The following is a 12,358-nucleotide window of genomic DNA, read 5'->3' on the forward strand; positions in this document are numbered from 1 at the left end:
AATCAATTATTCATCTGTAATTTTTTTAGTTCTTTTACATTTTAAAAAATATATTTTATTATTTAGTTAATCTCTTGTGTTTTTTCATATTGTCACAAAATACGAGAATCTAACATCCATTTTTCCCCTTAAATCGTAAACTATTGCACTAACAACGCTATCTTTAGAATATACTAAATCTTTATACTAAGGTCTGTTTCAGGTTTTTCAATGTAGATGCATTTATATTTTTCTTTTGCCAGACCCCAACTCTGTTAATTATTACAGCTTTTTAATACCTTTTTAAAATTTATTTTATTTTTTCATTTGTTGATTATTCTTAATAAATTTTAGGATCATTCTGTCAAGTTCAGAAATAGATGTGGAATTAACGTCCTAAAATAAAAATCATATTGTGCCTCTCCCCCATGGGAAGTCTTTTTTTTTTTTTTCGGCTGCACCATGTGGCATGTGGGATCTTAGTCCCTGACAAGGGATCAAACCCGTGCCCCCTGCAGTGGAAGCACGGAGTCTTAACCACTGGACCACCAGGGAAGTCTCCGGAAAATCTTTTAATGACTCCTCACCACCTTCAGAACATAAAGGCCAGACCCTTTAATGTGGTATCCAAGGCCTTCCTAGACGTGCCCAGTCAGACTCTCTGGGCCTGTTTATTGTTATTCCCTGCTTGCGATTTACGCTTCAGATCCGCACCCACATCCTCTGCTTTTTCTCACCTCCCCATCTCTGCAGCTCCATCTGCCTTTAATGACCTTGACCCACTCCCATTTACCCTAAAATCCATCACTACCTCCCTGTTTTCACACTGGCCAGGCTCTGTGGCCACTCGTGTGTCTGTTGTCACCCTGCACATGTCTCTGTTGCCACGTAACCCACTGTGTCACAATGATGAGTTAGTCTACCCTGTGAACTCAGTGGGAGCATCTCTTGTTCATTTTGTATTTCTTGTACCTAGCATGCTACCTGTCACACAGTAGGTGGTGTAGATGGATTAGAGGAGAATATCTAGGACTGAAAGTCGGGAGATGGATTGCTGCAATAATCAAAGTGAAAGATATGAGGGCCTTGACTAGGGCAGTGGTGGTAAAAATGGAGAGAAGGGGACATATTTGAAAAATATTTAAGAGAGAAAATTGACAGGACTTTATGAGACTTTATTAAGTATGAGAGAAGATACTTTGAATCTTAAATTTCCTACTTAGACATCAGGGGTACCTTGTTGGTACCTTAACCATATTTAGGCATTCAGGAGGGGGAGCAGATTTAAGGAGGATAAAATTAGGACAATTTTAGATGTGCTGTGAGTTGGAGATGCCTTTATGATACCCAGTGGAGATGTCTAATAGGCAATGGGATAGAAATAGGCTAATTATATACTTTTATTGTTCAACCCAGGACCATTTTGAGATTGAAGCAGGGTGTTATTACTAATTATGCCAGGACAAGCATAAACTAGGAATGACCCTGACAAATGATAATATGTATGGTCTCTCATATATATAAAGGTCAGATGTGAACCTCAAAGAGAAAGGTCTGGAATGTGATTATTGATTTATGAATCTTTAGCATACAGATCCCCTGAGAGTGGGTGAGGTTGCCCAGGGAAAACTTATAGGATGAGAAAAGAGAAGAGGGAGCAAAACAAAACCATAGGGAATACAAACATTTAGATAGTGATTATCAACTGGTAAAATTTTTTCAAAACACCCATGTCTCCAAATTTTCCTGAAGATTCTGATATCCTAACTAACCATCCCCATTCCCCACTCACCTTTGTAATTTTCTCTGGTCCCAAATTGCAATGGGGGGTGATTTTTTTTTTTAAGTGCAGAACTGTAGGTTTATAGGGTGGTCAGAGGAAGAGGAGCCAGCCAAGGAAACTGCAAGTGGACGGAGAGATAGGAACCAGGAGACTGACTATAGTTCAGCCAGAGTTTCTGAAAGAAATGTTTGGAGGTGGTCATTAATGTCAAATGCTGTATAGAGAGAGGCTCAGTCATAAGAGGAACTCAGAAATGTCCATTGGCTTGGCACTTAGGGGGCACTGGTGCTCTTTTCTGGGGGTGATCAATATAGTTTTTCTGCAGAAGCCAGAGGAAGTAGGTGGGACTAAAGCTGTGAAGGGTAAAGACAGAAGTAGCCACCAACATTCCTGCAACATTGAAGCAGGGGAGAATTGTTTCTTGTTTTATAAGTGAAGAGAGAGAACACTGAGTCTGTAATTTATTGACTGCAGGAAGGAGCCAGTAGAGAGGGCAAGGCTGAGTGTATAGGAGAGGAAGAAATACCAGTCTGCAGTCATATTTAAGCTGTTTTACTCAGCCCCATTTTCTTGTCTGGAGTACCTATGCTGTACTATAGTTGAATGCCACCATTCTGTCCCAGTAGGAGTCACTGAGACTTTAAAAACCATCCTTCAGATGTCTTTCTATTTGGTTGGCTTGGGACCTAGATTTTTCTCCGTCTTTTTCACTAAAGATTCAAGATGGGAGCCTTTGAATAGAATATAAATGTATCTTCTAGATGCATTGATTTGCTGAAATGTCACTGGCAAAGTGTTGATAACCCATCACTAGATTTATGGGTTGATATGATTATGTCTTCGTTGATAGATTTAGAAACATACACTGCAGATGAACATATTCCTTTGGGACATATATATGTGTGTTTACGTGGTATTCTATGTATTAGCAGGAAAAGTGAGTTTTACACTGAGAGGTGATTTTTTTTTCCCCTTGAGAAGCTCCATTAAGAAAAAAATGTTAAGTTTCAGAATAGAAACTGTTCCATTTTCTGATCTGCTACCTCATAGTAAGAAGTCAGTTGTAAGGTTAACTTTCTCGGAGAGAAGAAGGCAAGGACACCAGCGAAAGGAAAAGGAAGGTTTAATTGCTCTGCAAAGGCCCAAACATGCTCTGAAAAGTAAAGATTTCAGGCTTAATGTGCATGGAACAAAAGGCCGTTGTGAACTGTGTACAAGAGTTGGTGAGAGTTTGTATTCTGCCCCTTTTTTCTGTGGGAGTTATTTCCTGTTGTTGACTAGAGTTCTTTATTTAGAACCACCTAGCTTCAGAATGCCTGCTAGCAAGCAGAAAAGTGTGTATTTAAAACATAGGCTTATTTCAATACAATCTCTGAAAAAAAGTCACACTACCCTTGCACTGAGACAGCATCACATTGCCGAAGGTCAAGAGAGTGTGTGGGCTTTATTCCTATAACCCCGTATCGAGGGACACAAATAAGAGAGAAGCAGAATGCATTTCGTGTAGCAGTAAGTGGTCACCTGAACACCAAGTGAAAGATAGTTCACGGGGAAAGTGTGTTTCCATTGTTTTTTAAAACAAAAGGAAACAAGATTTCACTTTTTAGTGCTAAATGCATTATTTGGTATATTAAGGAAGTAACAGGAAGCCTTACATATTCTGTAAGGAAGGTTTTATCCTTTCTAGTATGATAGAAGTTAGCCTGGCAGGTGAGAAATATACCCCAAATACTGGCTTTAAACCAATTATTCTCTTATACCTGCCTTGTCAGCTGGGCTTCCTATTAAAAACTTTAGGTTACGCTAGCATCGTCATTGAATTTTGCAGTCTATTATTAAGAGACAGAGAAGATGGACAATATATCAAACAAGTAAAAAGAATTAAGTTATTACTGAAATAATGGGGGATAAATAAATGCATGAAATATAAATATTACCCAATGCTTTATTAATAGATATTAGAAATTGTGGGAAAAAACCTTACGAAGTTCTACTTCATGGGAACCATATGGAAGAAAGGGAAAAAATGTATTTTTTTAATGTGATGAAATCTAAAACAATAAATTTAAATTGTTTATTACAACATATTTGTTTGCTTTACATGTTTTTAAAAAGAAATTAAACTTTATAGTGTCTCTCCCTGATTCCAGTATTCTCCTCCATTTATGAAAGTCAACCACTTTCCTGAATGCTTTTGTCTGTAATTTTTTTTTAAATATTAATTAATTAATTATTTATTTTGGCTGTGTTGGGTCTTCATTTCTGTGCGAGGGCTTTCTCCAGTTGCGGCAAGCGGGAGCCACTCTTCATCGCGGTGTGCGGGCCTTTCACTGTCGCGGCCTCTCTTGTTGCAGAGCGCGGGCTCCAGACGCGCAGGCTCAGTAACTGTGGCTCACGGGCCTAGTTGCTCCGCGGCATGTGGGATCTTCCCAGACCAGGGCTCGAACCCGTGTCCCCTGCATTGGCAGGCAGATTCTCAACCACTGCGCCACCAGGGAAGCCCTGTAATGTTTTTATTCTATAATTGCATACGTCTGTATTGGTAAACAATATATAGCATTGTTTTGCATGTATTAAAATATTTTATATAAATGATATTATACTGTACATAACTTTACAGCTTGCTTTATTTTACTCAGCATTATGTTTTTGAGATTTAACCATGTTGATATTTGGTATCTTTAGTACTTCTTATCCACCATAGTTTTCAAGTATATCAATTTATTCTCATCTTAATGAACATTAAGATTGTTTCTGATTTTTAGCTATTACAAGCAAAGCTACAATAAACATTCTTCTATGTCTCCATGGGGAATAAAAACAAGAGTTTCTCTAGATTCTAGATTTAGCCCTTCTCATCCAGAATTCTTCCAGAGAATTAAACCCGAGTACCCTAAGGCATCTATTGTATGTAATGAATTATCTTCTGTCCTCTAAGTCTAGAATGGTTCACGTGTTGGGCTGGAGCTGGAGACTGATACCTGCTCCTAAGAGCGAGCGATTATGCCAGTCTTTCTAATTCTTCAGTTCAGTTGGGAGGCTTGAAATCAGCCATGGTGGGTTATTTACACCACCGAAATCAGCAAATTCTACAAATAAGGGCTTCTTTCCTTCTTTCCCCATTCCCCACCCACACACCAGCCAGTTGTTAAACATTTACCAGCACACCACTGATTCTTACCTTTATACCACCCTTGGGAGATCTGAGGAAATAGTCACTTGAATTCTCTTCTGTAGGGCTTATTTTCTCATGGAACCCTAACTGAGAAAGACTGCATGTATGTGGACAGGGTGTGTGCATCTCCAACTCCACTAGATAATGCCACATTATCTCCAAAATGGTCAATCTGATAGCTGCGAACTAACCTTTTATAATTTGCATTTTTCTTATTGCTGATGAGATTGAATATCTTTTCACGTATTTGTTGGATATTTGAGCTTCCTCTTTTACCCATTTTTCTATTGGGTTTATATGACTTTTTAAAAATTGATTCAGTTCTTTATTAATTCTGAATATTAATCTTTTGTTGATTCTATGAATCACATGTATCACTCAACAGTCTTTAGCTTGCCTTTATCTTGTTTATAGTATATTTTGTTTAATAGATGTTTAATTTTTAATATAATCAAAGTTATTGGTCTTTTTCTTTATAGTTTGTACATTGGCTGTCTTGTTTCTTAATAATCAGAGTCTCGGCAGGAAACAGTATTCCACTCAAGTGATTCAACTAAAGAGACTTTAATGAAAAAGGACTTTTGACAGAGAGACAAAAGTTGAGGCATGGGAGACCAAGAACTGTAGGAAGGTGTTATTATCTTTAGGTCTAAAGGGGAAAAGGGAGGAAATGGTGTTGCTAGAATCTGTGAGAGTTGGCACCCTGGACAAGGGGCTGCCTGCAGAAGCTGTGGTCTTGGAGGGATGGGTGATGCCATAACAGGGGCCCAAAGCAGAAAGGAGCAGGGAAGAAATACCCCAGCCTCTCTCCCCTCTGACCCACTGGTCTCTTTCTGGTGCCTTCCTGTTGAAGAATCCAGCTGGAAGCTAGTTGGCAAAGAAGCTTAGTCCATAGGGGTCAACATTTCAAGGTACAGGGCAAAGCAGAGGCAAGTAGAGAATCAATCTTAGGAGACAGACAGTAATCACATATTCCTTATCCTGAGCCTATAAACATATTTTCCTATATTCTCTCCTAAAAGTTTTAATGTTTTGTTTCACATATTTAGATGTTAGTCCACCTGAAATGTATTTTTTCTACAAATGTCAGGTACCTCATTTAATTTTATTTTTCCATGCAGGTAAACCGGGTGACCTTTAGTCATTTATTGAATAGCCTGTTCTTTCCCACTGATCTGTAACCTCACCTCTGTCATATTTTATGCGTCCGTATATGTGTGGATCTGTTTCTGCACACTCGATTCTATTCTACTGATCTATATATCCCTTGCCAGCACCACTCTGTTTTAATTACTAGAGCTTTATAATAAGCCTTGATATCTGGTGGGACACATCCCCCATCTTGTTCTTTAAACTTACTACAGCTATCTTTTGCCCTTTGCTATTCCAGATGATTTCTGGATTTGCTTTTAAAGTTCCATGGGTGGGGGGAGGGGAGCATTGGGATTTAAGTTGGAATCATATTTAATTTATTGATGAGTTTTGGGGAGAATTGATATTTATATAGTATTAAGTATTCTTGTCCCTAAATGGTGTATCTCCCCATTAATTCTGTTCTTTTCATCTGATGAACTTTTGGAAAGGTTTCTATTTTCTCACTTTTCATTTTTGGCTATAATGTGAAAATAGTAATTCTGGAGTCTTTATCTTTATAGCTGTTTTTTTTTTCATCACTAAAACTAAGAGCATGTTGTCTAACAGTTCTAAAGTGATAACAAATCAGGATTGATTAAAAATGAATGTCTGATTCATTAAAATTCTTTTCAACCTTTATAATTTGGGCTTTGATATCTTAAAGGAAAGTAAAAGGAAATATAAATGGTGTTGAAATTACCAATACTACTCCCACAAAAGCTATTTATCAGCCGTCCCAGTATGGACTATGCTGCCCTCTGTGTAATGAGGCCAAATGAATCACTGTAGTCAAAGTCAGGGAATCTGGCACTTTTTAAATGAGTCTTTTAAATTTGATGTGACATATGTATGTTTTCTTTGAAAAGAATCATCTTTAGGGACAATTAAATACATGCATTGTTTGAGCAAACTCGAGTTTGTAGAGCGTACATTTATTTGTAACAGAACAGAACGGCAGTGGGCGTCTATGCTATAGATGATATTCTCGTGGTATTTGCTGCCATCCACTCTCCTTTCTAAATTTGGTGTTACAGATTCAACTTCTGTTTTTAAAAAGGGAAGTTACATATAGCTCATTCACACTATTATTTTCTCCTTAAAAGCCAGTTTCTCTGATAATTGCCCATTTAAGGAGTTTCATATACCTCAAACAAGAGTTCTCTAAGAAAGCAGTTTTGAAACAAATATTACTCAGCAAGATAAAATCTTTTGTTCAATATTTAGAGCATGTTTAGGAAAACAATTGACTAGTTACACAAGTGTATCTAGTACAGCATTGGTGTTTATCTGAGATGTTCGCCTTAGTTTCTTCCTACTTGACTTTCACTCTGCATTTCTGAAATTTTAAATATAGAAATTTTTTAATTTAAAAATACGTTATTTTCAATTTAAAGCAAGTATTATTGGACAGTTGGATAATTTTGAAAAAGTCTTGTTTATTCTGGCAACAAGTCTTTAAAGAACAGTTCTGCGTTGGTGACTAAAAGAAAAGATAAAGTCTTACCTAAGTGTTCCGTCTCCTCCGAAAACCAATAAAAATTCACAGTGGCAAAGAGCTGATTCATTTTTTGTTGTATGCGCTGTTTCCATTTAAACTGTGTTCTCTGTCCACATGTTTATTTTTAATGATACTTCATAGCCTGAACTTAGAGGTATTTCCTGGGCATCTATACACATTAAAGCTTTGACTTTTTTTAACTCCTCAAAGTAGAATTTCTATAGCTGAGACTTCAAAAAGTGGTTTAAATACGTTATTTACGTTCCCGACATCACCATACTTCTCTTAAATGACCTCTTTACTCACAGGTGATTTAAAGGTACACAATCTTAGATCGTTTCTGCAATAGATATGAGAATGTATATCACAGAAAATAGGACGTGAAGTTGGTTTTATATTCTTCTAAACCCCTCCGTGAAGGCAGTCCCCATTGTAGTCACCTTTTCATAGACTCTGAGTTCTGGGAAGGGGCTACAGAAACCCTTGAGCCCTAGTGCCTCATTTTGTGGGGTGTGGATGCAGGCCCCATGATGTCAAGGCCCTGATTCAGCTTCACTGCTGACTGGCTGAGGAACTAGACCCGAGATCTTCTGACCAACCACCTGTGTTCTTTTCACCGGAACCAGTGCTTATCCTAAATCTGTGACATAGCAGATGAAGAAACTAAAGAGTCAATGATTAATCATAGCTAAGAGATTTATTTGTACAAGATCTTCAAACTCCTACTCCAGGACTCTTCCTCTCACCAGGCTGGTTCCCAGGGACAAGGATGGTCTGGAGGCTGCATGATTTCTAACATTCATTGAAGTTTTCTAGGGAAGCCCGGAGTGCTGAGTACCTTGAGAAGAGTGTGAACTGCTCAAGAAGGGAGAATGGTTTATAGACAGGAAGTACAGGGTCAACCTGCAGAGGCCACCAGGAGAGTAGTGCCGTGTGGGGAACTGGGGACAAGGAGAGAGGTTTCTGAGAAGCACCCACCAAGTCTTGGCGGAGTGGCATCTGGCAGGAAGGGAGCACTGGAGTTGTCACCAGGCAAGGCCTTCGCTTTCCAGCTGAGAGAGGATGAAAGCAAGAGCTGGAGTCTCTAAGGAGGGCTGCTCAGAAGTGGACCTCACCATTTATCTGAGGATTTTACCAGAAAATAGTGGCAAATGAAGTAGGGAGGAAGCTCTTGCTCAGCAGATGCCGTCTCCTCTAGAAATGGTTCGAAGGGACTAATCAAAAATGCCAGAAAAAAGTAAATGGTTTTAAGAGCATTTTCTTCCAATATTATCATTAAGATTTTGTTCCAAATTAGGATTTAAATACTATCAGATTTTTAAGAGAGAAAAAGGCGTGTATTGCTAACAGAAAAATGACCCTCTCCCAGAACTTAAGGGGCAGTCATTGCAAAGCAGTCCAATAACAATGAGGGAAGCTTTGCAAGAGCAGCCCTTCACCGGAGTTGAAGCTCTCTTCCTGTGAAGCGTGACTTCAGGGAGAGGCAGGAAAAAACCTGACACAAGTAGGGCGAAGAGATGGAGAAGAATTTGCAGTAGTAGAGAAGTTAACTGTCTCCTTTGGTACCGTGAAGTTTTAACTTGCTAGTGGCTGAAAAGTACTGAACCTGTCCGTGCCATCTTTGTGAGAGTGTTTAGTTTAACAAATCATCGTATCCTGTATCAACTCTTTGATAATCAGTTAGGTGATGTGGGACTTCCAGACTTTATTTTGAAGATTTATTAATAGATTTCAGTGATCAGTGAATGGGAAGTCCACATTCAGTTAGGATCTCTGTATTTTCCATGAAAAGATTATTTAGCCCAGCTGGCTGTATATAATGTGTTTAATAACTGAAACGTTTATTGAGGGGGTAGGGGCATAAGACCAATATTTCCAAGGTATATAGATGGATGCTTATTACCAGTATTTCATGTGGAACTTGAAAGGTAAAATGTAATAAAGGAGAAAGAATGAGCTTGAAAACTGTCGTAAAGTCTTTCTCAGTTTATGTAGGCAGCTTGTCCTTGTGTCAATTCTTTGGTGCATGCTAATTAAGTGCTAAAAGTGGCCTTCAGTTAGTGCAGTAGTCTGGTTGTTTGCAAGATGTGAGGGCACAGAAACTTTCAAGAGAAGCAGTGAAGTGCAAACTAGTACCCAGAACTACAAAGCAATGTTGAGAAGTACCTCTCTGAAATTAAACTCATGAGTATTTTTAAAAATTACCATCACAGTTCTATACTTCCAAAAGCAATATTTCTTTTTTCCCTAAACAGATATGTTCCTGATAGTTAAATGTGGATGACTGGCCTAATTTCTTGTATGTGAAAGTGAGAGGGAGAAGCTCTAAACTCTAAATCCTGAGGGTAGGATTATTTTAAATGGACTTTTAAATGTTCCAGAGAGTGAAAGTGTGAAAACCACACTTATGTGTTCACTAAGCACTTCTTGTTCATTTGCTAGGAATAAACTATATATATATATATATATATATATATATATATATATATATATATATCATTTGCTACGAATAAACTATATATATGTGTGTGTGTATATATATGTATGTATATATGTGTGTGTGTATATATATATATATATATATATATATATATATATATACACACACACATACTTTTTTTTTTTTTTAAATCATGCATACTGAAGGGAGTTGACTTCAAAAGCTCAAGGAGGGCCTTTCCTTAGCTTCATGGTGTTGGATTCCCAGGACCAGGCAGAAATTGCTCTGCTGGCCTGTGGGGGACTTGTCCCCAGGGGAGTGGGCCATGAACCACCTGGTGTGGGACTACATCAGCAGCTGTTGAAGCTGCCACTTCGTCCTTTGACTTCTTGGTACAAGATGCCAGAATTTAGAAGTGGGGGAAGTGGGACTTATATATAACATGTGCACTGATAAGACATTTACCTTCAAAAGTGTGGAAAGGTGAAAACCATTTTCCCCCAGAACTTAGATGGCTTTCCTAAGAACTCAAACCTTTACTGAGCACACACAGAATACGTACTTTAGCAGAATCAAGCGTCCACTCTGAAGACTTAAAAATTGTCACTTTGATCTTAGTTCTTTTGGTAATTCATTTGCTAGAAAATATCCAAGCGTCACAAAAATTGTGCAAGTCTAACTTGCTGCTCACTTCAATTCATGAATAACAGTTTCAATTTATTTTAAATTCAACAGAGCCTCTGGCCTCTGCTACAGAGATATCACAGGAGGAGATTACTGCAGCTTCTATTTCAATGGCTTCTCCTTAAACTGAGTGCTGAAAGTGTAAGCGAGTGGGTTGTTAGGAAACTGTTGGTAGTGTCCTCTCTGAAAGGCAGAACTCTAGAAATGAAAAATATCTTGGCTTCATGGCAAAATGTTTGAATATTATGCCACCCAGGCACAAACTGAACAGGACTTGCTGAGGGCCCTGAGCACTACTTCCACGATGTGTAATTTGGAATGCCACTGTAATGAAACTTTCCAAAGATATCCACAAATAATTAGCTTTTGGCATTGGTTATACTTAAAGAAAAATCTGTGTAAGCTTTTAATTATACTGAGGGGCCAGTAAAAACCTTTTTCATTCCCTTGAAAGATAAAACAAGAAACATTGTTCCATCTACCAACATTTTAGCCAAGGTTTAATTTCAATAATATCATCGATTTGATTGATAACAAATCATTACTGAACAGTTCCAATAGGTCTAAACTTGTCTTGATGTTAACGACTTATAATCACCTTTATGTTAGGTCTTAAAGCTTTATTATCCTTAAATATAACTAGTATAGTGGACCATTAAGCTCCAAAGAGATCTGAGACGATATTGATTGGGGTGGCAGCCAAAGTTTTAAGGTGCCTGAATTACTTTTTGTAACATCTTTACACTGAACGCGCATGTAATTTTTAAAATAATCATTAATTTTCCAGGGGAGCTCTCCTTTCCTAGGGCTTTTAAATTCGCATCATACACACAATCTCTCCCAACTAGTATAAATTTCCCTGCTAAATGTAAGTAGTTCAAGGCAGAAGCTTTCTTAAGGAGAGAGAAAAGGCTGTCAGTGTGAAACTGCGCCTCGGTATCCCCTGCGTATCCAAGCCTGGCTTGCCTACCTGCGTGGGCTCTGCCAGGGTAGGCGGCCGGCTGCCGGGTCTGCACCACGGCCGCGGCCTGCCACGAAGGATGCAACTCGGTTCCGTCCTGTTCCGAAGGTACTCTTGACTTGGTGACCCATTTCAAGTGTTGGGCTGAGGCCACTGCACGCAAAGGGAATTTTCTGTCCCCAGCTCCAGCTGGAGCCCCCACCCATCCTGTCATTCGGACGTCTCTGCGGGCCACTCGTGCGTCCTGAGACTGGGGCATCGGAGAGGGTCTCAGCTGCGGGTGCGCCGCCCCCGCCCTCCCGGAACGCCTGTCTCGAAAGCCCCGCTGGCAGCGTGGACGCCGCGCCTTGGGGTCTGATTTTCTCTCCCCCCATTTCCCCCCGGGACCCTGCCTGCCCGGCTAACCGGCCCCAAGTTGCAGAATAGCTCAGATGCTTGTCATATTTGCGGTCGCGCGACTCAGCGGGCTGTGCGCGCGCCGCTCTCGCCGCCGCCTTTGTCACTAGCGGCTCCGTCATTTGCATGAGTGGTGTGAGGGGATTCTTGGTGGTTAGTTGTGGTCCCCTGGCCGGAGTGTCTCTTTTCTTCTCCCCTGCTCCTTAAGCCTTCCCTTAAGAGAAAATCAAGGGCGCGCCGGCTGGGAAGGGAGCCGTGGGCGGCGCTGCCACCCGGCGTCTCGCGTGCTCCGCCTGCCCCTTCCTGCT

General features: G+C 39.6%; 1 protein-coding gene across 2 annotated transcripts in view; it reads left to right on the plus strand.

Moving 5' to 3' along the window:
• SERTAD2 (SERTA domain containing 2) overlaps nt 1-12,358 on the plus strand; it is a 113,886-nt gene that overhangs the window by 78,847 nt on the left and 22,681 nt on the right. The gene's annotated exons all lie outside the window — the stretch shown is intronic.

Source organism: Balaenoptera physalus (assembly GCF_965194825.1).
Source record: "Balaenoptera physalus genome assembly, chromosome: 15".
In the NCBI taxonomy this organism is placed as follows: domain Eukaryota; kingdom Metazoa; phylum Chordata; class Mammalia; order Artiodactyla; family Balaenopteridae; genus Balaenoptera; species Balaenoptera physalus.